The sequence below is a fragment of the Canis aureus genome, chromosome 2, assembly GCF_053574225.1.
Source record: "Canis aureus isolate CA01 chromosome 2, VMU_Caureus_v.1.0, whole genome shotgun sequence".
Lineage (NCBI taxonomy): Eukaryota > Metazoa > Chordata > Mammalia > Carnivora > Canidae > Canis > Canis aureus.
In genome coordinates, this window is record NC_135612.1 from 76137474 (window position 1) to 76165050 (window position 27577).

Sequence of the window (27577 nt, forward strand, 5' to 3'; positions counted from 1 at the left end):
CAGAATAACCCCCAGTGCCCGTCACCCATTCACTCCCACCCCCGCCCTCCTCCCCTTCTACCACCCCTAGTTCGTTTCCCAGAGTTAGCAGTCTTTACGTTCTGTCTCCCTTTCTGATAGGGAAATAGCTAAATTGTAATGTTTATTACTTTTTTTTTAGTTATAGAATTTGATACTAAACAATAATCTGAAAAAAATTCTACTGTATGAGGTTCTCATCTCAGCACTAGTTATATAAAGATATAAATAATCTAAATACACCAAAATGAGACTGCTTAAATCATGGTGAGCTACACTTTGAGATGCAGTAGAGTATAGTGCTAAGGCCTTTGGCATCAGACCAGGTTTAAATCTTAGGTAAATCTGGTGAAGACATTGCCAAAGTGTTTTCCAAAATGGGCAGTTTGGGAGTCATCCATGTTGCTTCTTAAATATATAGATCCTGGAAATGACTCCACACATTCTAATTCAATCGGTCTCGGCTAGGGTTGAACATTGGTATATTTAACACACCTAAGCGTACAAATTAGTTGGCCTCTAAAAGTCTGTTCCCTCCATTTATAAAGTGGATGACATATAATATCCATACTATAGTGCCTTTAGAACATTAAAATGATACATATAGAGTACTTTTGGGATTTGCTCTACATACAATAAGTATGTAATATATTTGGATTTGTTGACAACTACTGCTTTTATTGCTACTATTGTTCCTTCTATGACCACAACTGCCACTTATAACATTATTATAATTATAATAATAATTATTATTATTATGAATTTATGAACTAATATGCAGCCATGATGTTAAATTCATGGTTTAGAGAAAGACTAAATGGCTAATAAATGGTCACAATATATTTAGTGAAAATGAATGTATTTACTGTTTTTTGCAATTCCCCGAGCTATCAAAAAACGTAAAATTATACAAGTGCATAGAAAAAAAAAAAGCTAAAAAAAGAATTGCACTGAAAATTAAACTTACCTACTACATAGAAATGTTAAAGTGTGAGTTTCTTTTTCTTCTTTAGGCATTTTTGTATTTCCAAAATTTTCTATTCTTGCTAAACTAGACTTAAGATTCAATCCCATACATATTCAATACTCATTCTATGAGGGACACTTTGTTATGCAGTGATGAAGACTAACATCCCCTCACCTCAAGAAGGCCACAGTGAGGAGGACAATGTCTAGTAACACAAAGTGGCTTTAATAATGACCATCCTGGAATTCCCTCACCCTCATATACAGAAAATTATACACCCACATTTCATGTTTGTGTCAGCAAAGATCATATTTTTCCTTCTTTTAGAAAATAGTCTGAGCTGGATTTGAAGCCATGTATTCTTTGCCTGTGGTTCTATCATAAGTTCTCCTTAGTTGAGCCACTACACGAGGCTCTTTTTCTGGGCTCCTTCCTCACATCCTTAGTTGACTTTTCCTCCCTTTTCTGGCATTATCTCCTGGTAGCAGGCATCTGCCTTACTCTTGCTCAACAGCAGACTGCAAACATTCCTCATTTGTCTCAAGACCCTAGTTATGATCGTTCCCCATCCCTCATTTCAAGCTACCCATCTTTTTCACCCATTTTCTCATCACTGTAGATAATCAAGCATTCTCTGCTTCTTGAATCCCTATTTTCATTCCCTTGCTCTCTTCACTGCTAATGAAGACTTTTTCAAACAAGATACTGTGTCAGAGCCTTTGGATCACCATTTATCTCTGTTGCATGGAATGCAAAGGATGAAACATATTTTGATGCATATATCCCATTTTCAGTTTATATGCAGGAACCAAAACTATAACAAAAGTAAATTTGATTCAGTCTACTAAAGTATCTTTATATATTAAAACCCAAATATGATGTTCTACTTAGACTGTATTTATTTAAGAGAAGGTATGGGTAGATTATACTGTCTCATAAAACTGATCTATATGAAGCCTAAAGTGGATTGAGTAGGTAATTACCAGTTATAATAAAAGGTTGAATAGCAAATGGTTTCTCAGGTGTGAAAAAAACCCAAAACAACTAATGTCATAGACAGGCAATATCCTTAAATTGATAAATTACCTAATTACAATAGAGACAAAAAATATGTGTAACTAGCACTGGAATGTGGCTGTAAAACAGAGAGATTTTTGGTAATAAAACTACCAGCATTAAATTATTAGGGAAAATATTTTAAATATAAGGCACCACATGAAGTGATAAAATACATTTCCAAAGACTATTTAGGATTTACCTCCAGCTATAGAAATACTAAGAGCTCCTGCTACTAATGTTCAGCACCCTTTTTCTTGTTCCAAAGTTCATTCTAAACTTTTTTGTCTGAAGATCATCGATTTAAGCATGAATAGAGAAGATTGATAAAAACAAAATTTGAGAAGCTTCTCATTTTGTCATCCATCATGTTACATCATCTGTGCTAAGCAATGGCTGTAACTCTTCCTTTTCTTACATCTCCAAACATAAGGGAAAAATACCATTTTCTTGCCTTTACCTTTTTTCACAAGCCTCAGGTTATTCTAGGATTTCTATTTCTAGAAACTATTCTGAGACATCTGTGCCTTTCTTATATTCATCCTAAATTATGTGCCTTTTTCTCCATTTACTTTTTTTTAACTTTTATTAAATTTGGTCCTGCTAGAGCCACCCTACTGATGATTTTTAAGATATCATATTCACTCTTTTTTCTTCATTGGCATCACTTACCAACATTTATTAGATTTATGCTTTAGAGATCTTTTCATCCTCTTCTATTTTCAAATCCTGGAAACACGTTTACTTTTGATTGGAACACTTAGAAAGCATTCTTCTCAAAATTTAGTGACAAATTTAATGTCCCTTTTCCTCTGCCAGCTATCATGTACCCTGAAACATATGGCCAACACTTTTGATCACTCTTTTTTGGTTGATATTTTACATGGTGATTTAATCTTTTAATACTATGACCTAAGGAAGGTTATGTCTGGATTTTAAAAAGCAGAAACAGAAAACAAAACAAAAAGCAAGCAACTCCCACTCCCCTATCTAAAAAAAATTAGACTTCTTTACAGAACATCACTATTGTTTTGGTACAAAAATAGTGTTTGTTGTTGTATACCTAAGGCATATTTTTTTTCTTCTGCTTTACTTGGTTTTGTAGAATTTCTATTACTTCTTAACTATTTACTTCTCATACAAAAAGAAAAAGAAAATCCAATAGTTACAAAGTGTAGGTTCATTCCCATTACAATCTAAGAAATTTAACATTTATAATAAATTTAATAAAAAATACATTTATAATGACAGACCACCTATAAAATGATTGAGTCATAGATCCAATTCACTTTTATTACCAAGACAAGTAGCAAGAATCATGTATGATTTTCTGATTGATTGCTCGACAATATCTTTTAAAAAATGTCGAACACAATTTAATGAAATTAAAATGACTAAATCAGAGGTGTCATCAAACAATGGCACTGTTATACTTTCTTTAATTATCTATACGCCTAAAGATAGTGAGCTCAATTTATATTCAACCCACCATTAATAAAAGCTGGCTGCCTTGCAGCCATGTAAGTACTTTGTTATGCCAACTTTTATTTCTTTACATATGACTAATCTAAAGCTCAGAAAAATTTAATTATAGGTATGGAATTCAGTTTAATAGCATTTAGTTTTTTTATGCAAGTTTTACATTTAAAAATATCCCGGAACTACAAAGGAGGTAACATACCTCTATAAATGCTAAACTTTCTATCATGGATTGACTTAAAGATTGGGAATATTAGACTCCAATGTAACTATTTCCTGCTTAGTCAGGGGCTATCACATAGGTAGAGTGCTTTTGGAGAAAATAGGCCAAAATTACAGTGGTAGAACAATACTGTGGTGATTTCCTAGGGAAATATATTTCAATTCTTGTTGGCAATCAGTACTGTGTTCAGTGTTACCCATGTGCACTTGGAAATAGGAGTAATTGAACAGGTAAGAATCAAAAGAGAATGAGGCTAGTGTTTTTCACTCTGGTTATAGTATTGGCTTAATGGCTGTTCAGAACCAGATGACCCGTCATCAGAAATCTCATGTGCCTGCAGCAAGTGAAATAGAACACTACTATCTTTATTTTATTTTCATAAATCAAGTTTTGAAAAAAATAATAAAAGAAACAAAGACCATTATATAATCACAAACAAATACTTCCTAAATAGTACATAATGGTTAATTTATATCACTTTTAAGATGAGTGACTGAAAAGACCAATGCCCTATAGCCAAAGACCAGCTGTCTTTGGCTATAGGGCAGCTGTAGTTAAAGAAAGTTAATTTTATGAATTGTCATCATGAGAGTGAAAGGGACACATGGACAGTGTCTCCATTAGAGTATGTTAGAAAGGGCTTATTGCAAGAGTTGGGCTTGGGTTAAGTGATTTTGAGGAGGTTTCGAGGTAGTAAGGCTTTGCTGTGGGTTGGATGCTCTCAGGGACTAAGGATAGTTCTATCATTGGTTATCTTAATAACTCTCATTTAGAAAATGAGAAGACAAAGAAAGAGTAATGCTATAGCTGGTAATGAAGTCACAGTCTACTCATAATCAGTCAGAATAAGGATATGAGTGGTCATTTTTGTCATTTGGACAGTGGTCTTTTTTTGTTTGACTTCATTAGTCACTGAATGGTCTTAAATGATGATGTCCTGTGAAATGTTTGCATTTAATGAAAGAACACTGAGGGCTAGCTCTGAGTCCCAGGTGATGTCATGGTGACACCAAGGCCTATTTGGTAATACCAGATTAGCTCCCAGATTGCAGGAGATTTCCTGCTTTTTAGAATATATGAAATAACTTAAAAATCTTTTAAAGTAAATACAATAATCCAAACAAAGACACTAATTCAAAGGGATACATGCACCTCTATGTTCATAGAAGCATTATTATAATGGCCAAACTATGGGAGCAGCCCAAGTGTCTATTGATAGATGAATGAATAAAGAAGAAGTAATGTATATATATATATATATATATGAATATTATTTATATAATGGAATACTATTCAGCCATAAAAAAGAATGATATATTTCCATTTGTAATAATGTTGATGGAGCTAGAGAATACTATGCTAAATGAAATAAGTCAGAGAAAGGAAAATACCATACAATTTCAATCAAATGTAGAATTTAAGAAACAAAACAAATGAGCAAAAGAAAAAGAGAGAGAGAAAAAGAGAGAGAGAGAAAAAAAACAAGAAACAGACCCTTAACTACAGAGAATAAACTGATGGTTACCAGAGGAGAGATGGGTAGGGGAATGGGGAAAATAAGGGATGGGGATTAAAGAGTACACTTATGATGAGGAAAAAAAAAAAGACAAAAAAAGAATAAAAAGCTTTCAAATAAATAGTAAAATAATGAAACTCCAAGTCCATCCATTTACCAATAGGTACAGTGTTCCTTTTTGCCAGGCATGATGATATATGTTGGATTAGAAAAAGAAGAGAAAGGGGGCAGAGGGGGAGAAGGAGGAAGTGAAGTAGACAGAAAAGAACTAGGGATAGCTTTCTGAAGAGTGTAAGAGGGAGTTGGTGAGAAGACTTCTGAGATGACCCTAATGATCCCTGATGCCTGATAGTCACATTCTTCTGCAATCCCCTTTCCTCGAGTGAGTGCTGGCCCCCACAACTGTGTAATAAGAAATGTCGGTTGTTTTAAACCATTAAGATTTGGGATAATTTGTTACACAGTGACAGATAACTATTACAGAAGATTGGGGCAGGATAAGAGGTGAGGTAACTGAGGAATCCAGGACATAGCTTCTAAGGAGGCACTTGTGCTCCAGGCTATGCGAATTCCTCACTTATCCTGGTCCAGCTCTACAGGAGATACAATGCTTGAAAATGAGGCATGAAAGTGATACTGCAGAAAGAACAGGAACTTTGGTTATAAATTTACTAAACTATTATACATATATATTTGTGATAGTCTAATTCCACTGATACCCAATGCCAAAATTACAAGTATTCTAGGAGCTTCACTGAAAATGATAGCTAGTTAAATAAAACAGGAAATATGAAGTTTTACATAGCACTATACACACCTGTTTTTAGGGAAATTAAAAAAAATTAAGTTCTTAAGGTAGGCGGTGGAAGGCAGATGAGAGATAATTCTTTGTTGACTCAATGTTGTAAAATATTTGCTGTAGGAGGACTTCTTGGTAATATCTTATATATACTAATTTTATGAACTAATCTCCCTAAACACCCCAGCAGGAAGTAGACGGAGAAAGGATAAAAGAGCCAACATAAAATATGAATGCACGAATGCACTGTAAGACACAGCGGGAACTACGTGAATGAATGAGTCATTTAAGCAGAACCTTGAGTGTGCCAAGAGCCAAGTTGTGAAAGAAACCACTTCTAAGAACCTCAAGATAAAACTAAATTATGTTCAAATATCAGATCAGGAAATGGTGGTGGTTAAATAAAAGTTAAAAAAAAAAAAGGAAATATTTACTAATATTTTAATAGAAGTTAATTTTAAGTGCTTTAAAAAATAAAGCTAATTATTGCTTTTGTAGTATATTGATAAAATATATGTCATTGATATGAGCAGGCCAACAGCTCATTATGAAAATTCAAATCATAGAAATTTCAAGAAAACTTAGACCAGTTCTTCTCAAATTTTATTATGCATATGAATCAATTGGGGATTTTGTTAAAAAGAAAAGTAGGTTACAATTTAGTTGGTCTGGAGTACAGCCTATGATTCTGCATTTTTTTAAAAGATTTTATTTATTTATTCATGAGAGACACAGAGAGAGAGAGGCAGAGACACAGGCAGAGGGAGAAGCAGGCTCCAGGCAGGGAGCCCGACATGGGACTCGATCCAGGGACTCCAGGATCACAACCTGGGCCAAAGGCAGGCGCTAAACTGCTGAGCCACCCAGGGATCCCCTGATTCTGCATTTTAACAATCTCCTAGATAAGATTTTCTAACAAGTTGCCAGGTTACCACACTTTGAGTTACAAGATCTCAGAACAATGCTTTGGAAGTGTGGTTCCAGGAAAAGCAGTATCACTATTACCTGGGAACTTATTGGGAATGAAAATTCTTGGACCGTAGTCCAGACCACAGAATCAGAAACTTGAGATGTCCAGCAGTTTTCAACCTATCAAAACCTCCAGGTGATTAAAACGTGAAGTTTGAGTATCATTGTCTTAGAATATAGTCATTATGAACCAGTTGTACAAATCAGAAACCCCTCAGAATTTTTAGGGAAATGTACTTGCCCAGACATTAGCTCTAAAGAGTCTGATTAAGGTGGTGGGAGGTGGAGACTGGAAAGTTTTTTTGAAAAATCTCTTGTGGGTGGGTAGGGGGTGATAATTTAAAACTGAGAAACAGTTTCATAGCAACTGCTTGATGTTCAATGACTTGCCCAAAGTTTGAGAAGCAGAAGTAAGACTACTGTTATTCTCATATCAGTTCTTTTCCTGGCATTTCAAGATGATACCAGGAGGATGGACATGGTCTGTCTCTCATGGAATGAAAATGATCCCAGCGTGCTGTTGTCTTCCCTTTGGGGTAAAGAAACAATCACTCATTTTGACTTGCTGTCTGTGACATAGCCAACTCAGAAGCCTGCATCAGTCACTTAATTATATTTTCTTCCAGGAGTTTCACATTGAAATTACAACATAGAAATTGAAGAATTGCTTGAGGCAGAGCTGTGATAGCCACTCAGGCAAAACTTTGAAAGCATGATCTATATAATACATATGCTATTACAAGTAATACTTAAATTTTTCATTACTTTCTAAAAGGTGTTTTAAATATAGGTCATTTTTATTTTTTATTTATTTTATTTTTTAAATTGTATTTATTTGAGAGAGAGAGAGAGAGAGAGAGAGAGCACACAGAGGGAGAGGGAGAGGGAGAAACAGACTCCTGGCTGAGCAAAGAGCCCAACATGGGACTTAATCCCCAGACCCTGAGATCATGACCTTAGGCAAAGGCAGACACTTAACCAACTGAGCCCCCCAAATGTGCCCCCCCAAATAGGTTATTTTTAGAATATGTGGTTTATTTCCTTCTAATTTCTATGTTTAATAACTTTTTCAGTTTATAACATTCTTGTTTGGCCTACATATTTTTATTACTATGTAATAAAGATTTATACATAAAGTGAATTCCTTTGAGGAAGCTCTTATTGTTAGAACAGAAAGCATGTTGGCAAGTGTTTATCACTTGCCTATATCTTATTCATGTGCTATTAGAGTATTTAAATAGCAGTTCCAATAGGTTGTCTTGTGCCCTTTAGGATAATAGGACGGGGATTTTAGGGACTGTCTGAGTCCCTTAGATTCATGGAAAATGGTTCTGAATTTGAGTGATGCTGCTCCACTAAATAACTTTAAAAATAGTTGGAAATCAGGCAGCCCGGGTCTTCGGCCCTGATCCTGGAGACCTGGGATTGAGTCCCATGTCGGGTTCATAGAGCCCTGCATAGAGCCTCCTTCTCCCTCTGCCTGTGTCTCTGCCTCTATGTCTCTCATGAATAAATAAATAAAATCATAAAAAAAAATAGTTGGAAATGTTTTTATTTTTACATTGGCAAATGACACTTAATGGATGAAGACAGGAAAGGCAAATTTCTGATTTGTACTCCTGGTTAAGAATGACTACATTCTAAGACAGTGGTACTCCAACTTCACATGTCTCAGAATCAGGCTTTGATAAGTTGAAAATTGCTGGATATCTCAAGTTTTTGGTTCTGTGGTCTGGACTAGGGTCCAAGAACTTCCCATTCCTAATAAGTTCCCAGGTAATATTGATACTGCTAGTCCTGAGACCACACTTGTTCTGAGACTTTGTAACCCATGCTACACTGAGAGAGTCTAGCATAATGAAGAAGGGTTCCACATCAAATGGCACTACTTTAGCAAACATTTAAGGAAGGAATCATGGATTCCACTCTACAATCTCAAGGAATGGGGTGGAAGAAGAAAATGCCCTGTGGACATATGGATCTCACTATGAAGTGACACAGGTCCTTCTATCTAGGGAACAGCAGCAGATGGAGGCAGTTAGAAGCAAGCCAATCCCAGGCTTTGAAAATACTCAATGAAAGTTCTGTTTCAAAAAATGCATCCTTCTTAGAATGCTCAGCAGGAAAGATCAACATGCATTTTGGTAATGATGCTGAAAGTATCTCTAACTGAAGAACAGAGGAAAGCAGACTGGAAATTAAGCACATAAGGAAGGGACAGGAAAGAGTTGACCCAGACAAAGCCAATGGCATAATTTGTGGTTAGGTAATATGGGGAGGAAAGACAGCTACAAAGAATATAGTTCTATACGCTTCTGACTAATGGTCTGGTTTTATTTCACGGGTGAATTTCATGCTTTGAAGAAGAGTGGTTTCCAGCCAGAGGTAAACATAGTGATCTCAGTGGGTAGATTTTTCCAAATTAAGCATAGCTTTTCCTTGACCTCAGACCTCAGTTTATAAACAAAAGTCCAGGTATTATGCTTGGGCATATATCATGTGTACTTTAAACAATTTCTCAGAGAAATCTGATACCATCCTCAGCTAAGAAGCACCATTCTTAAAGAATTTATAAATAGCATTTCTTCTCCTTCTCCTTTCCCTCGCCTCCTCCCCCTTCTTTTCATCCTCCCCTCCTTTTCCTCCTCCTCCTTCTTCTATTTTACTTAGTAAGAACATTTAACATGAGATCTATCCTCCACGTATTTTTAAGTGTATAATGCAGTATTGTTAACTTATGGCATAATGTTGCATAGCAGATCTCCAGAACTTACCCAGGTCTGCAAAAAAACACTAGTTTTCTCTGCCATATTGTGGTGCTATGGGGTGGTAAATTCCTGGCTACACACTCAGAAAGAGCTTGGAATATAGTTACATAGAGGGGTGGTTTATAGAAATTTAGAATGAAATAGTAAATGAGTATAATTTTTCGGCTATTTGGTTTGCTGAGGAGCAAGAAAAACAAGAAATTTCCCCTTCAATCTTATGAAAAATTTTGGGCATCCAGAAAAAGTCTTGAATGTTAAAGATTCAACAAAGCAATTTTCTGACTGGGAGGGAGACAGAAAGAGAGAAAGAATTGCCAGAGAGAGAATTTAGTGTATCTTAAGCAACAATAACAGTAATAGAAAGTCTAATCAGTTCTCTTTAAGCACCTTTTGCCCTTCATCTATACTTTGATGCCCAGCTTAAGGAAGATTATGATGCATTGCTTATGAGTTTAGGAAACTCTAAGTTTTGGTCTTTGAAATGGAGCTTCAAATGCTTACAGCATCTTGTCTGTTCAGCATATAGATGTTCAGTAACTCAGAGTAGAGAGCATCTTTCCCATCTTATTAGGGCTTCATGTATTTTTAAATTTGTGAAGCATTGTGCTTATTATTTAGTGTGATTTTTAAAATATCCATTTGAAATGAGTTAGGGGCCCTAGGAGGTCAATTTCATACTAATTACTTTGTCTTGCACTTCCTTCTTCCCAGGGTGGATGATTTTCACTTCTAAATGGAATTTATAAATTACTAAACATTTGAAAGGCATAGTACCTGGAATAATTTATACTTGCTCTGAATGACTACAGCTAGATTTTATATTCAGCAAATGGGGGCTTGAAGTCCATGAAATCAAGGCACAAAATCTTTACTTATTTCCCTCCACACACATCTTTCTCGTTAGTATGTTTAATATTTGGACATAATGGCTGTACATCTGAAAAATGAGTGTGGTACACAAAATCATCCATGCACTATTTTTAGGACTGGAGAGTTTCTTATGACAAAGAGATGATAGATAGAGATTTCTAGATACTTGGATTTCTAGATATAGAGATGTATCTGTAGCTACATAGATATGTACATGGATAGATGGATAGATGACTGGCTAAAAATATTACTGAATTATCTCAATGGGACATAAGTTAGTAACTTCTCTTCATCTAGAATCAGTGATGATAAATATTCCAACCAATTGGGCTCCTCTTTAATGAGTTGTCTCCTGATGGAAGGAGCTCTTGATAATTTTATCAGTGGGTAATGGGAAATGTCATTGTCAGCAGGTGGTACAGGGATCTTCTGTTTTTTTTTCTTGTAAACCCCATGTATAAACTTTCTTTGCAGGCTTTTTGGAGGAAGGTTGAGGGTGTTCATGTCCAGCAACTTCCCAGGACTGGATGAATAATTTCAAGTAAAATAATAGGAGTAGAGAGGCCATTTTCCACCCCAGGTTGAATTTATTATGTGTAACTCAGTTTCACTGGCAATACAGCTGGGAGTTTGATCCTTATCTTTTTCTAATGTCTGTCTTTAACTAATTGTTTTAATACTTGGAGGGAGTGGAAGGTAGAGAATTACTCCCCTCCCCCCATCTCTCATTAGAACAAATCTCTTAACAGATTATGCTCCTATTTCAAATTAGGAATCAACAAGATTTTGATACAGCCAAGGTCAGCAGTGATGGCTTATCATTCCAATATCTCAAATTGAAATACAATTTATGAATAGTATGTGTTATAGTGTTATATGGTTTCTTGAGCTTTTCCTACTAGTCATTTGTTTCAATACTTTTTTTTTATAGTATCTTCCTTCTTTCATACTATCTTGAGTCAGTTCTTACTTCTTTATTAACTGGTTATAGAGTTATTAAATGGACTTAAATTAATGTAGAGCTTGAAAATTATTTAATTTTTTATTTGAAGAGCATTTTGAATTTTTAGGCAAATGAAAGGAAAAAGGAAAGCTCTTAAAATTGTGTATTGTCATTCTGGGCCACAAAGGAAGATTATTAAAATTTTCTTATAAATGCTCCATATTTAATGCCCCTTTTCCATTTCTCGCAAGTCAATTTTTAGCCAACCAAAAAGGATGGATTATAGTGTAGTAGAGAAAGCATGGACTTTGGAATCAATATGAATAAGGGATAGGTGGGGCTAGGTAGGGAGAGATATGTAGGGGGCTACTTGACTAGGCTCATGCAGGGGGCTGTGTGTTCAGGCTCATAGAAATCCCAGATGTGGAAAAATGATGAAGTATACAAAACCAGAGATAAGGGAATAAAATGAGACTAATGAGACTACCTCATTTGTGTTAAATGCCAGAGGCCAGATATCTCTATAACAGCTATGGCTGGACCACTGAAAATCAAAGAAAAAGTAAACATAATGCTATCAGTGGGAGAGATGTCAAGAAAATTTAAGTTCCCTAGTCAATTTACAATAACAGACTTCGGGATCCTTCCCACTCTAGAGAGCTTTTTCCTTTCCTTTCTGTTCTCACTTTCACTTAATAAACTTTCACTTCACCTTTTTGTGTCTCTGAGATCCATTCTTCGACTCCATGAGACAAGAACCCTGCAAGCCTGCAAAAAATAAATGTGTATAAAAGCCTGGCTTTGTTATTTATTAGCTCTTTAGCTATGGGTATGAATTAACCTACTTGCTCTCAGTTTTCTCACCTACAAAATGGAAGTTGTAATATATAGCAGTTAAGGTTGTCACACATGTTAACCAGAATTTATTTTTCTCCTGTGCTTATTAATGTTCCTATTTGTCTAAATCCATAACTACATCCCTATTTCAAACATTATATATTAAATAATTCTTGGAGCTTACAATAATTATCTTTTATCTCAGAAAGGCTTCATACCACAAGAATTAACCCTGAAGCGCCATGTCTATATTTCATGTCCCTAAGCCAATGGCCTCTGTTTATTAATGCAGGGCAGATATCTAAGCCAATTATTTCTTTTTCCTAAGAATTTGAAACTGACAGTCACTACAATGAGTCATCTCCATGTCAGGGCCCTAGAAATAACATGAGATCCCTGGAGCTACTTAAGTACATGACCTTCCTGAAGCCTGGACATGCACTATTTATGAGCATCTGGGATGCAGCATGGCAGAGTGGATAAGAGCACAGGGCCAAGAGTCAGGCTGTCTAGGTTTGAATCCCAGATCTGTCACTTACTGATGTGTGACCTTGGGAGGCTTATATAACAGTTTATTGATCTATAAAAGGCATGTTATAGCTGTAAATACCTTACACAGACTATGGAAGAATGCAATAAGGTAATTACATAAAGAACTTAGAATGGTGTCTGGAACATAATGGACACCTACAAGTGGTAGCTATTATTAGGATTCTGGGAGATATTCCAGTCTCCTCCAATGAACAGCCTACACTCTTTTATCTTTATTCTTAGATAAACCATCATAGGTTTTTTGTTATTGCTTGTAACCAAATGAACCTCAACTAACACTTGGGGATGGCTGTCTTTGGTATTTTGTTTGACCCAGTTCCATTTATGCCCCTTAGATATGTTTACTGCTAAAATGAAAATACCATACAGGTAAAAAAAGGAAAATCAGTCTGGAAAAAAATTCAATTATCTAAAAGTTAATAGCTTTTATTTATTTTTTTATTCTTCATCAATTCAAAATAATGAAATGTTTAAGGTAAAAGTTTTAAATGAATGAACAAATATTTTGTGATTGTAAAATATAAGCCAACATTTTTACAAATTTGACTTTAATATCAATTAATTATGAACATTTATTGTGTGGTTATTATGTACCAGGTCATTTGTTAGGTACTAAGCATATAATAGGGAGGAAAAATATCTCTCCCCACATTTGGCTTGCATTTGAGACAGAGAATAATGAAACAAATATTGCTTATTTAATGTAGTATCAGGTATTAGCTAAGGGTCAGGTAATGAAGGAAAAGCTAAAGCAGGGTAGAGTAAAGCTCAAGGGCTATATTCATCAAGGGAATCAGAAAGGCTTTTTGAAGAAATGTCATTTAAACAGCTAAGTCCTATTGCAGTAGATATCATGAAACCTTATTTTATAGAAAAGGACAGTCTCCCCCAGACCCCACAGGTCACACAGCTAGAAAGTGAAGGGATCAGGCACTGAACTCAGCCAGTCTGGCTCGAGTTGACCATTGTTCATGAAGGAAGGGTCTAGGCAAAGGATCTCCTAAGGCCATGGAATCGTAGGAGACAGAAGAGAAAGGCTGGCAAGTCCAGCTTGACAAGAAATAGTTTAAGAGGACTTATGGACAGAAGGGTGTCTTGGGCAGCTTCTAGAGGAGTAAATGTCCACAACCCTACTTCCCTAATACCTGTCTTTATAGTCCTAGAGCGGAGGTACTGGTACCACCAGGGGGAATCAATGATAGCTTGAGGGCAGATCAAGGATGCTATTAGGCCCCAAGGGGATACTTAAGGGTGTGGTCAAACAAAGAAACATGGGGACAGGGGAAGGTTTCAAGTCACAAGGTAGTCATCGGGGAGGATTTGATCAAGATGGTATTAGTCTGGTTCACACAATCCCATTAAAAATGACCCTATATTTTTCAGTGACAAAAGAAAAAGATCACAGTAAATTTGTTTTGTTTTTCTTTGCAGTATAGTTTTTTGGCACCACTGACTTTTCCTATTTTTCTGCCTCCATTTCCCATTCTGCTTTTTATATGCTTACATATCCTAGAACAAAATACCAGTATTCAACTGAGCTTGCTAGCTCGGCTGGCAATTAATTTTACCATGTAGTCTACTTTCTATTTTTTGTCCTTTTAATGCATTATAAATGTGAACAGCATGTCTAAAGGGCAGCTAAACAAACCGACAAACAATTTTGGACACTTGCTGAGTCCTATATATTGCATCCTTTGACTTCAGAAGTTTTTAATGTATAATACATTAAATAAGTCAAAACTCAAAAAAGTCACCCACCTTATAGTCCTTTATCTAACTCAATGGGAATAGTCCTGGCATTTCCAAATGTATGCTACAGAACAAAAAGAGAAATATGTTAATTAATCAAACAGTTGTTTATTTTTGGTAAGTACCAATTCACTGTAAATATGGCTTATATTACTTTTTATGAACTACATCCTTCTGTAAAATGGCACTGTGGATCATTATGATTGAGGGTTAAGGTGAGAAGGGATTGAGCTGAAGGAGCATGTTGCTTGCTGGAATGTTTTCGGGTTATAAAAAGCAGCTGAGTCTGCTTATTGCATCGCTTTTGCTTTCTTATGTTACTGCAGATAAAAATGAGCAATTATCAAGAGCTCCCCCTGAAAGTTCTCTCATTTGGCTGGATTTCTCATCACATTAGTACTCTCATATCATATCTTTTCACTCCATGGCCTTTAACTTTGACTTGAAGGTACAGCTGTTTACTATGATATTAATAATAAGAAATAACAAAAATAGTTTTTCCCAATTCAGCCTCTATTACAAGTGATTAATCTCTACAAAAACTCCCAAGCAGGTATGTGTTATTAGCCCTTGTTGAAAAATTTAAGACAGGTTAAATAATTTGTCCACACCCACACTGCTGGTGCCTAAGTTAGGACTGGGAAGGAGGCTTGTTGTGTGTCAGAGTTCGTGCTCCTTCAACTGAACTCAGGTATGGTTACAAAGACGTCATGTTTTCTCAGCCAACATTTACATGTTGGAGTAGTTAAGAACTGAGTCTGTGAAATCAAAGTTGAGTCTAGCTAGTGGCTCTTCCTTAAGTGAACTTCTATAAATCTTTTTTCTACCTGTAAAATAAGGACAGTAGTATGACTTCATAATATGACTGTAAAAATTAATGCAATAATGCCTGTCATAGTGAGTATCCAATACATTTCTGTAAACATTATGATTATAATTAATTTTGTTTTATTTTTATTTTTTTTAAAGATTTTATTTATTTGTCCATGAGAGACACATAAAGAGAGTGAGAGAGAGAGAGAGTCAGACCTAGACAGAGGGAAAAGCAGGCTCCATGTAAGGAGCCAGATATGGGACTCGATCCTGGATTCCGGGATCATGCCCTGAGTCAAAAACAGCCGCTCAACCCCTGAGCCACCCAGGTGTCCCTATAATTATTATTTAAAAAATTATTATGATTAAAAGAACACGTTGCCCCTGAGCCACCCAGGTGTCCCTATAATTATTATTTAAAAAATTATTATGATTAAAAGAACACGTTGGACGTTTGCAGATCTCTTCGGGCTGATAACTATTCTGTAGTACATAGATCAATCATAAAATGTTATCAATAACCTACCCACTATGATAGGGCCAATTGTAAAGCAGAGTTTGAAAGTTCATGATCCATATGTTGCGGTTGTGTTATTTGCCCTTCACAGTTGTTATTGTTTTTGTTTTTTAAAATTTTTTGTTTAAATTCAATTTGCCAGCATATAGTGTAACACCCAGTGTCCTTCACAGAGTTTTAATAAAATGGCATTTGAAGATGTTTGTGTTGCCCCATTAATACTCTTAGTTTGACTGCCTAGTCCCTATCTTAGAACTTGCCATTCATTTTAAATAGATTCAATCACTTATAGAAATTTAAATGATATTGGTCAATTCATTCCACATCATTCAAAAATTGCTCTGAAGGGGCCTACTCTTTGAAAACTCTAAAGTGAGGATATTAAAGTAAGTCACTTTCCTTTTTTTCTTTAAGCAGTGCTTTTCATATTCTAATGGCATTTTAATTATCTAAGGAATCTGATTAAAATTCAAATTTTAACTCAGTTATAGGCTAGAGTGTGAGATTCTGCATTTCTGACAAGTTTGCAGCTGCTGCTACTGCTCTGTGGACCATACTTGGAGTTGTCAGATATTAAGGAGCTTACAGTTGTGTTTATAATCGGAGGTGAATTCTGATGCACAATGTTACATAAAGGAATGCATGATCAGTACTGGATGGAATGGAGATAATTAGGAATACATCGTTTAAAAAGTTTAAGTTGAATTTGGCCTTGAATATCAAGTCATCTTTTACCAATGTAACCATGTAACTGCCAAGTAACAATGTCCAATTTAGTTTTTGATCCATTTGTAACAGTATCTCCATTACTCCTGAAGAATGCTTAGTTTTGGATGAGTTAACACTATAAATCTTTGTCCTTATAGGTGTTCCTGGCCTGCCTACCTGTGTTTGCCATCTTTCAATAAAAAATTCCTATATCAGGGAATACCTTCTAGAAACTAAGAAGTACAGATCTATACTAACAGCTACCATTGAGAGATTCTGTGATACTGCTTCCAGTTTCAAAGACCTTGAATTGCTGTTTTTCAAAAAGATGTGCAAGTTTATAGCAATACTTGTCTGGATGGTAATGAACCATAGTCACCAGAAATTGACTGTAATTCTAAACTGGCCCCAAATCCTCACTAGCCCAAAGTAATCTAAAAAGATTGAATTAGTGAGTAGACCAAAGTTTCTTAGACTTCAGCATACATCAGAATATTTTGGAGGATTTGTTAAAAATGCAGAATGTAAGATCTACCTCCAGAGTCTCTGATGTAGGTCTACTGTAGTGCCTGAGAATTTGCATTTCTAACTAATTTGAAACTACTAGCGTGCATGAGTGGCTCAGTCAGTTAAGTCTGACTCAATTCTGGCTCGGGTCATTATCTCAGGAGTGAAATGGAGCCGCTTGGGGAATCTGCTCAAGACTCTCTCCCTCCTTTCCCTTTGCCCCTCCTCCCTATGTGCCCTCTCTCTCTCAAATAAATAAAAGAATTTTTTTTGAAATTACTTTATATGTTTACTAGGGTTGATCAAATAAATAAATATATTTTAGAAAATAAGAATAATATATTCATTAGAGAAAGAAGCTACAAATAATGAAAGAAGGAAGACTAGAATGATGTTGAATTACAGTAGGAGATGCCAGTATGAACTACTTATAATTATAAACATAGATGAATCTATGTGCATGGATATATATATATATATATATATATATATATATATATATATATATATAGTTCTGTTTACTAAGAGAGGCTAGAAGTAGTGATACCTCTACTTAGCAATAAGTACCCCTACTGGTCAAATATTGGTTGCTATATACCATTATCTAATAAAAGGAATCAGGGCTCCTTGGAGGAGAGGTGGATTCCAGGGCCAGGGCATAAAAAATACAAGATGAACCTACAACATGTTGTTCTGGTTGCACTAAAGAAGAAAGAAAAAAAAAAAAAAACAAGAAAGAAAGAAAACATATCAAAGGGTACAGCAGCCAGACTGGCATAGTTTGAGCAGATAATAATAATAATAATAATAATAATAATAATAATAGATATGAACGCAAATAATAAGTCTTTGAGTTTATATGATATAAATGCATACATCTCATTCTAAATAAAAGCATACATACATACATTCATACATGAGGGAAAAAGGATAACTCTTCCTTATAGAGAAATAATTCCAGTTAATAAGTGTAGAAAGACTGAAGGAAATAGAAAATCATCATTAGAACATCACAGTAATAACTTTTGCAAGCAAGATCCACCAATGAAAGCTAAGATTAGTGGGTAGTTGAGTTGCATAATCTCAAAGAAATTGTCAAGAAAAAATATTTATTAATTTCAAAGGACAATATGGTAACTTAGTAGTTGAGAAACTTGGCAAACTGCACTTGACAAAGGGATCAAGGTTAAAATTTCCAATAATAAGAGATATTAATATCAGTGCTCTTTGATAAGATGTACTGAGAAGGAAACATCAAAACAGTGACATTCTTCCCAATTATACATAACTTGTGTCTAATCATGAGAAACATTAGACAAATTTAAATTGAAGGACAGTCTATAAAATAAGTGACCTATACTTCTCAAGGTCAAGGTCACTGAAGACAAACTGAAAAACCATCCAGTTTGGGGGTGATTATGGTGACGTGACAACTAAATACAATCTGGGATCCTGGATTAGATCCTGGAACAGGGGATGCCTGGGTGGCTTAGCAGTTGAGCATCTGCCTTTGGCTCAGGGCATGATCCCGATCCGGGGTTTGAGTCCCGCATCAGGCTCCCTGTGAGGAGCCTGCTTCTCTCTCTGCCTATGTCTCTGCCTCTCTCTCTGTGTCTCTCATGAATAAATAAATAAAATCTTTTAAAAAAAAAAAAAGTGAAATCTAAATAAAGTCTGCAGTTCATCTAATTGCTAGTATTATAGTAATGTTATCTTAGTTTTGATAATTGTGATATAGTCACATGAGATATTAACATTACAGGAAGCTGAATGACGAACATTCAGGAACTCTCCATACCCTACTGTAAGTCTAAATTAACTCAAAATTAAAAATTAAACACAAAAAAATACAGAAAAAGTGAAGACAATCTCCATTCTAGTTCCATTGCTAGAGGTTCCCACAACTTTCATTCAGGGCATGTCTCTATAGGCAGTGTGATAACTCCTCTAATAATAAAGATTAAGGAGATAGTGAAAAAATGGTGTCTGATATCAAGCATCTTAGTTAGTTTAAAAAACATACCTACATATCCTCTAGAAGTTACTAGAAGATATTTAGAAGTTACTAGAGGATAATTACTAGATAAAGTTTCAAAACTCCTACAGTGACAAAAATAGATTTATTATAAACTAAGTGTTTCATAAACCTCCTTCTTCAGTGTCCAGTCCTTTGCCTGGTGAATTGCAACCATGGGAGAGACTTCTGCTAGATCCCCCTTGTGGTGCTTCTTTACTTTGCCCTCTCAGTTCAGTGCTTCATGGCTTCCAACTCCCACGACCTTCTTCCTGAAGCAGAGCTGAATTACGTAAACTAATTTACGTGAAATCCTTCTGGGATAGATGATAAAATGCTTATTAGGAATATTTTATGTACAGAAATTTCATTATACAAATTACTTAAATTAATTAAAATAGAGAAACCTAATGACTAATGTTCAAAATCCATTAACTAATTGGGAGAGACAAATGAATTCCCATGCCTTTCTACATGCTCTCCTTAACGCTCCTAGCAGTCAGTAACTTTGTTTATAAGAGTTTAATTTATCTTGAAAAAAAAAAAATGACCTTTCTTTTTCAGTCTTAGGCAGAGCCCAATTTGACTACCTTTTTCAGCGTCTCCAAGTTTAAATGATTCAGATTTTGAAAACCTGCCATCTGTTAACAAATAATGTTCTCATCATGAAGGCAGTGATTATGTTTGTTGCAATTTCACAAGACAAGAAACTAAGAAAAATGTAAGAATAGAAACCAGAGAAGAAGAAAATTCTAAAGGAAAAAAAAAAAAAACTATATGAAATGAACAAGCATGAACAAACCGTATCTGCTGCCAGGAGATTAAGGGTAAAAGAATGTGAAGCAAAAATATGGTTAGTTGAAGTTGTAAGAGTGAAGAAGAAAGGGAAATGTTACAAAGGTGAGCTTTTATTTTCAATGGGAATTACTGGTGCACTTCACTCAATACAATGTTAAATATAAATCTTTTGAGGCTCTAGAAATAAGATTTTGGGCAAGATTTGACTGATCCTTAGTGTTATAGACATAAAGATGATCCCTTAAGAACATAAGCAAAGAACTACAAAATACTATAGATGAAAGGAAATTCAATAGACTATGTATATCCAACTGTATATAGCCTATTAAGTAAAGCTTAGATACGATGATGATGATGATGATGATAATTTTTACCAGTATCAGAGTTTGTTTTTTTATTGACTTATTCTCTTTTATTTCTGACACCATCTCTCTTACATCAATAGAAAACCAAAACTTTTGTATTGTCTTTATCACTGTAAAGGCTTCTCACATGTATCTCCCAAAAAATAGGCCCACCGTAGTCTTTTCCCAGCATCCAGCTTGTTTCTTTTTGCTAAATGTATTCAAATTCAACTAGGCCCTTGAAAATTGGCAAAGTTTGTAATCCTTACATTGTTCATTCAGCAACAATAAATGTTTCTAGGTGTCTACTCTGTGCAAAGCCCTCTTCTAGGCCCCAGGGATAGAGTAGTGAGAGAAGAAAAGAACCCAGCTATTGCAGGGCTTACAGTTTAGTGTGGGGAACATAAAACAAACAAGCACATTTGTAAGATGAAATAAGGTGATATGAAACAAATTTTTTGGGAGGAGTGCCTTTAGAAAGTGTGTGCATAGAAGACCTCTTTGAAGTTGAAATTGGCAACTGAAGATAGGAAGGAATAAGTAAAACAAAGATCACAAGAAGGGTACTCCAATCAGAAGGACAAGATGTGCAAAAATGTTGTAGTATAAATGAGGCTAGAGTGTCTGAAAACAGACAGAAAGCCAGTGTGGCTGGAAGATGGGAAATGGTAGTGGGAATAGTAAAATATTTAGTTGAAATACTAGGCAAGGGCCTTGAGACCATATTAGAAATTTATTGTATTGTAAGAATAATGGAAATTTTTTAGAGGATCATAATAGAGGAATGGTGTAATTTTATTTTCATTTCAAAAGATTGCTTTGTCTAAGGATTAGGAATAGATTAGAGGATCAGAGGGTAAGCAGGGAAAACAAGGGACTATTGAGATGACCAATCCAAGGGATGACACAGTTTGGTAAAAATTTTAGTAGAGATGGAAAAACATGCATGGACTTGGGGTATATTTTGGAGGCAATCTAATAGGACTCATTAAGACGTTGAATATGGGAATGAAGGGAAGAGAGAAATGGAAGTTGATCCTCAGGTGTTTTTGTCTTGAGCATCAGGGTAGAAAGAAAATATTTATGGGGATGGGGGAAACTCTGAGAATTAAAGAGAGATAGCAAATCAAGGCCTGAGAAAAACAACCTCCTGCTATTCTACTTCCTCTCCCTCAACCACTCATCCTTCAGTGCCAACTCGTTAGTCAATGCTGACACACTTCCTCCACCACTCAGAACAAGACCAACTGGCATAGGCTCCCTCATGTCCATTTGCTTCCATGAAGTCTCATGATAAATCTCCTAAAGCTAATTGTTCATCTTTAAAATAGATCTCAGCATTACCAAACTTCATGGAACATTTTTTTCCACCAATTATATCTTTTCCTTGTCTAATATTTTTCATTTTGCTTTTTTAGTGAATTGTTCCCTTTTACATTCAAGAGTTTATAAGTCTGTGTTAATGTGAAAAAAATCTCTGGATTCTCCTCTTTGGTTATTATTCTCTTTACTAATATTTAAAACATGGGTGTAAGGTCCTCTATCTTGCTTCCATTTGTGACTTTGCTGTTGCTCTTATTCGTAGTTGCAAGAAGTTGTGTTAAATATAAGGCACAGTTCTCAGTACACAATTATCAATGGTCTGATTTATTGGTTTGTTTGTTCTGGATTCCTGTTTTCCCCATTCCCTACTCCCATTCCTCCTTCTCATGGATATTCTAATGTGTTTGACCACTGCATTTTTTAAGGATTTTAGTGTTTTTACAAAATATGTAATGATGCTTTGTGTATATTGAAAGTATAATTCATGCAGTTGTATTATGCCTTAAATTTCATTTTTTTTCTAAAATGCACTATGTTTTAATGTATTCATGTTGCTACATGAGCATATCATCAAGTTTTTCTAATTATACCACATTAGGTGGACACAGATAGATTGGTTTCTACTTCACATTGCAGCAAACAATGCTACCATGTATACATGTGTATACATTTTCACATGTGGCCTCATATAAGCCCATATGAGAATTTCTTTGAGCTATATACCCAGGAGGGGATATGCTGGGTCACCATATATAGGTATACTTAATTTGAATGAATTCCACCAGTTTCTTTGACAGAATGGCCTCCAGTCCACACATCTGTAAGCCGTGCAGGGGTTCCTATGCAGCCATATCTCTACTAACTTTGTCATTATCCAACTTTATCTAGTTTTCTGTCATATTGGTGGATATATCATTTTTGTTTATTATTTATTTCATTATTTATGTATGAGTGTCTCTTTGTATGCTTCCTACCTTTCTGGAAATTCCCTTTTTTGAAACTGCCTGTTTATAGCCTTTGCTTAATTTTCTATTGGTTTCCTGTCTTATTGCTTATTAATGTGAAGAAATTTTTTTATATTCTAATATTATTTCCTTATATTTAGACATAAATTCTACTAATCTTGATTTTTTTATATCACTGAATTTTAATAGTTAATATTCTTTTATTATTTAATATTTTAATTTTATAAATTTTAATATTTACATCTATGCTCACAAACAAAATAAAATTATAATTTTCCTGTCTTGCAATAACTTATCAAGTTTTAGAATCAAGATTGTTTGGCCTTAAAAAATGCATGTGTTTTTTATAGGTTTAATGCAGTCCCTATCAAAATTCCAGTAACATTTTTTTGTTGTTGTATGGAAATAGTAAAATGTATCCTAAAATTCATATAGAATCTCAAAGGATTCCAAATAGCAAAATCATCCCAATCTTGAAAAAGATTGAAAAGAGGGATGTCTGAGTGGCTCAGCTGGTTAAGCATCTGACTTTTGGTTTCATCTCAAGTCATGATCTTACGGTCGTGTGACCAAGTCCTGAGTCAGGCTCTGCACTTAGCAGGGAATCTGCTTGAGTTTCTCTCTCTCCCTCTCCCCAGGTCCCTCCCCCCTACTCTCTTTCTCAAATGAATTAATAAATATCTTTTAAAAAGGAAAAAGAAAAAGAGGAACAGAGATAGAGGTCTAAAACTCTGATTTCAAAAATTATTACAAAGCTACAGGTAATCTTTCCTTTTTAAGGCTAAATAATATTCCATTGTTTGTATGTACAACATTTTGTTTATCTATTCATCATCCATTGATGGATTCTAGTTGCTTCCACTTTTTGGCTATTGTGAATAATGCTGCTGTAAACATAGGTGTATAAATATCTTTTCAAGACCCTACCTTCCTGAGCTTAGACTACAAAGGGCTTTTTTATGCCATTGCTTTCTCTCTTGCAAAACTGTCCAGTGTTCAATGTGAACAACTTGAGCTTATCTGCTGGATGAGACACATGGAGCAGACATGAATCTTCACAGCTGAGACCGTTCTAGACCAATGATGCCCAGCAATGAGGCAGTTCTCCACGACCACATAATTGAACCTAGCTGAACCAGAAGAATCACCAGCTAAGACCAACACAAATTGCCAACTCGCTGAATTATGAAGTAAGCAAATGGTAACTGTTTAAAGCTACCAAGCTTACGGTGGTTTATTACACAACAGAAGCTAACCAGTCCACATCCTTTCTCATTCCATTGGCCTGAGAGGCAGTAGCTTTGAGAACAGATGGGCTAAGTGATGAAGAGGGACAGGGTTAGAAAGAGAATGGCTTGTTAGGAGAAAAAGAGGAAGGATATTGGTAGGGAAACAATTGTGTCCTTTTTAGTAACTCATGCCTTGAAAATTAAAATAGTACTTCTAGGTCAGAGGAGCATTGCACGCAGTGATGGGTTTTAACTAAAGAGCCATTGCTTACAGCTCTTTATGAACAAGGAGGAAATAATTGAATTTTGGTTGGTGGTATTTGTTCAATTTAATTCTGACTCACTCATTAGGGAAAAATGTGCTTTGGGCTATTTTGCAAAACCTAGAACTGGGGATTATAATTTCCTTTACTTTGTTTATGAAGATTTAACTTACATAATTACATGAAAAAATTACCCAGCAGATGTGTGTTTTCAACAGCATTCCATAGGGCTTCCTAATATAAGGCACTTTTCAAATTGATTTTAAATTAAAGTCATTTAAAAGAGGAACAAAACTTGTATGCATATTCCTCCTGCCAGAATTATCAATAGAGTGTGGGGAGACATAAAGAATAAAAGGAAATAAAAGATTACTCTTCATTCCATAGGAAACCTATAATTTAAGGTATCATGTCATTCATTTGCTTTCAGAAGATGTGATTATGATGGATTGTGCTTTAAAGCAATCATAAAGCTTCCATCAGCTGCATTTACATGGCTTATTATATGAATCTTGTCAACCTTCTGGCCTGCTACATTGTTGCTGGAAAAAATCTGGTGAGTATTCATATACAGAACATTTTTTTTTTTTAAGGGCATGATTATGTAGTAAAGAGGCTCCTATTTTCAGCCTAGGTCTGTTAGGATGTTTCAGCTGGACAATAGTGTCTAAAGCAAGATTGATGCCTCTTCATAGCACAGAACAATAGAAAGTCACAGGGCTCTACACTTTGTTATTATATAAATTCAAGCCTTGAGTGAGGATTAGATATTTTCTGTGTCTGTTTTTTCCCTTGAGGGTTTTCTTTTCAGATAGGGAAAAAAATACATCAGAAAAGTGTTTTCCTTTAAATTCTCACAAACAAAAAGATATATCAACAAATAGTTTAGGTACGGTTTTCCACTGATAATCATCTACGTTCCTTGAAAATCACACATAGCATTTATCACTTTAAACCATCCAGGGATCCCTGGGTGGCGCAGCGGTTTGGCGCCTGCCTTTGGCCCAGGGCGCGATCCTGGAGACCCGGGATCGAATCCCACATCGGGCTCCCGGTGCATGGAGCCTGCTTCTCCCTCTGCCTGTGTCTCTGCGCCTCTCTCTCTCTCTGTGACTATCATAAATAAATAAAAATTTAAAAAAAAATTTAAAAAAATAAAAAATAAAAAAAAATAAACCATCCAGGGGTTACAATAAACTTAAATAAAATACAGGATAAGGGTGAATCTGTGTCTGTCCAATGTCTGGGACAGAAAACCATGGGATCATCAGGATGCAGACATTTGTGATGGAAGAAGGTCAAGTAAGGAGCTGGGGCCCCTTTACCAGGAGCCAAGTGAGAGATATAATAAAGAAACAGGCAAGACAAACCACAAGGAGCTTGTACCAGTGAAGAGGAGCAGGGTGTGATGTGGGGTTAATTCCCGGCACAAAACTAAGAGCCAGGATGTTACAAATTCCCTGGGAACAAACTGTATTTGTTGTTTGCTGTGTCTTGGGAAGACTCTGTCTTGGGGCGTGGGGAGTGTTGGGGGGCAGGGAGAACAGAAATTCAAACAAACAGGAATTACTTGGTCATTAGAAATTGGCATGGCTGCTGGTCAACTGAGAAGAAACACAGGGCATCAACAGCAAAAATGATTTTAATAACAAACTTCCTTGCTTCATCTTAGAGAGGCTCATATTCTTTCTGTGAAGATAAGATTCAACACCAAACAAGGTGAGTGGGCTACCACTAGGTAATAGTAAATCAGGATGTAGACAAACAGGGCACTGAATAAGTAAAGAATAGGCAGTTTCCGGTTTAGGAGAAATCAAAGGCTATGTTTCTTTCAGCTTCTCTCCCATTTTCTCTTCATTTTTTTGAACCTCCCTAAGCAGTGGTATCTTTCAGTTTTTCCTCGATGGGTGTGCCTAGTTTAATAATGGGCTTTCTACTCTTCCTATACCCTCAGAGCCATCAGAAGTTGCTAGAGATAGAAGGGAGCAATCCTGCAGGGAAACATGTACTTGGTACCAGTGTAGCATCATAGGCTGCTGCACTGACTGTTTAAAACCTCTGTGGCTTGTTCTAGCTTTTTCACGTTGACATTTCATCATCACTGAATCAAAAGGGAAAACAAGTCTCGGGTGCAAGAGAGGTACATGAGGTCTTCACAAGGCACTGCACAGCCAGCCACCTACTCCACTTATGCATAATGTTCAATTGAATTCAACAAATGCAATTCAGTCGAGTCAGGCAAATTGTGTGTGTGTGTGTGTGTGTGTGTGTGTTTATCATATAGATCAGGGTTTATAAATAAACTCAAATGCCTTTGGTAGCCAGGCAAAAAAAACAAATGTGTGAGGTCACCAGGTATGATAATACCTTCACTTCTTACAGATAGGTGGGCTTAGGATAGATATTTTAGATAGATATTAATATCTATATGACACACAGAAATACATGTGGGTATGACCATATATATAATATGTATTATATGTAATCACCTAATGTAGATAAAGATAATAGTTCAGTAGGTACAGGAGTGAACTGGAGAATGAAGTTCCTCTGAAAGCCACTCAGATATAATTTTGTTAAAACTCTCTGTTGGTCAAATTTGATCCATGGGCTTCTAGTTTGACAAACCAAAATTCTGATAGGTACTGGAATTTCTAGCATATTTTAGTGACACACCGATGTAGCATGTTTCATTTTTTAATGGAAAAGTCAGGAGGAAATAAAATATAAAGATACAGATTAGCAAAGAATTTGCCCAATTGTATTCCATGGAATTCTGATTAGCAGGATGATTATAGAGACTACAAGTCAATGAGAGCTGAGTTTCTAGAATGGTGGAGACATGCAATACACCTCTACAAACAGATACACAATACAATCAATGTGAGATGGTGAAAAGCGCTGTGAAGAAGAATGAAGCATGGAAAGGGAATATTGTATGTAAAGGGTGGTGCTAAGGTAATATTTTTGATAGGATGTTCAAGGCTCTCATGAGGTGAGCTTGGAAGCCGAGCAAAAACTTAGAAGAACGTGCCTGAGGCCAGAGCAAGCTTGGTTTATTGGCAGGATAACAAGAAGGCTAACATAACAACAGCTGAGTGAGCAGAGGCAACATCAGAGCATGGGCGGGCTACATTCCAGAGGGCCTTGTAGGCCAGGGTAATGATGTTAAGCTGTAGGACTCTATGAAGCTATTTTGGTCTAGAGATGGTTCTTTACTTACTTGGGTTAAACAACAACAACAACAACAGCAACAAAAACACATCATGTAACTGCTTTGTGTATTTGAGACTCAAAACAGTCAAATATTGGAGCACTGAAACCAGTCACTGTGGATGACTGGTATTTGA

At 35.7% G+C, this 27577-nt stretch overlaps 2 long non-coding RNA genes across 7 annotated transcripts in view; one reads left to right on the forward strand and one right to left on the reverse strand.

Moving 5' to 3' along the window:
• Nucleotides 1–24783, forward strand: part of LOC144302482 (uncharacterized) — a 72538-nt gene extending 47755 nt beyond the window's left edge. The window contains exons 4-5 of one of the 3 annotated variants that reach the window (XR_013369391.1): nucleotides 23729–23925; nucleotides 24658–24783. This is a non-coding gene — a long non-coding RNA (uncharacterized LOC144302482). Of the gene's footprint in view, nucleotides 1–6245; nucleotides 6438–23728; nucleotides 23926–24657 lie in introns of those variants that run through there. The other 2 variants (XR_013369388.1, XR_013369390.1) reach the window with 2 other exon arrangements.
• The window catches only part of LOC144302473 (uncharacterized), a 48870-nt gene that overhangs the window by 5470 nt on the left and 15823 nt on the right, over nucleotides 1–27577 (reverse strand). For 2 of the 4 annotated variants that reach the window (XR_013369375.1, XR_013369380.1), the window contains exons 3-4: nucleotides 14756–14810; nucleotides 2714–2872 (exon numbers count right to left, since the gene is read on the reverse strand). This is a non-coding gene — a long non-coding RNA (uncharacterized LOC144302473). The remainder of the gene's footprint in view (nucleotides 1–2713; nucleotides 2873–14755; nucleotides 14811–27577) is intronic. The other 2 variants (XR_013369382.1, XR_013369384.1) reach the window with 1 other exon arrangement.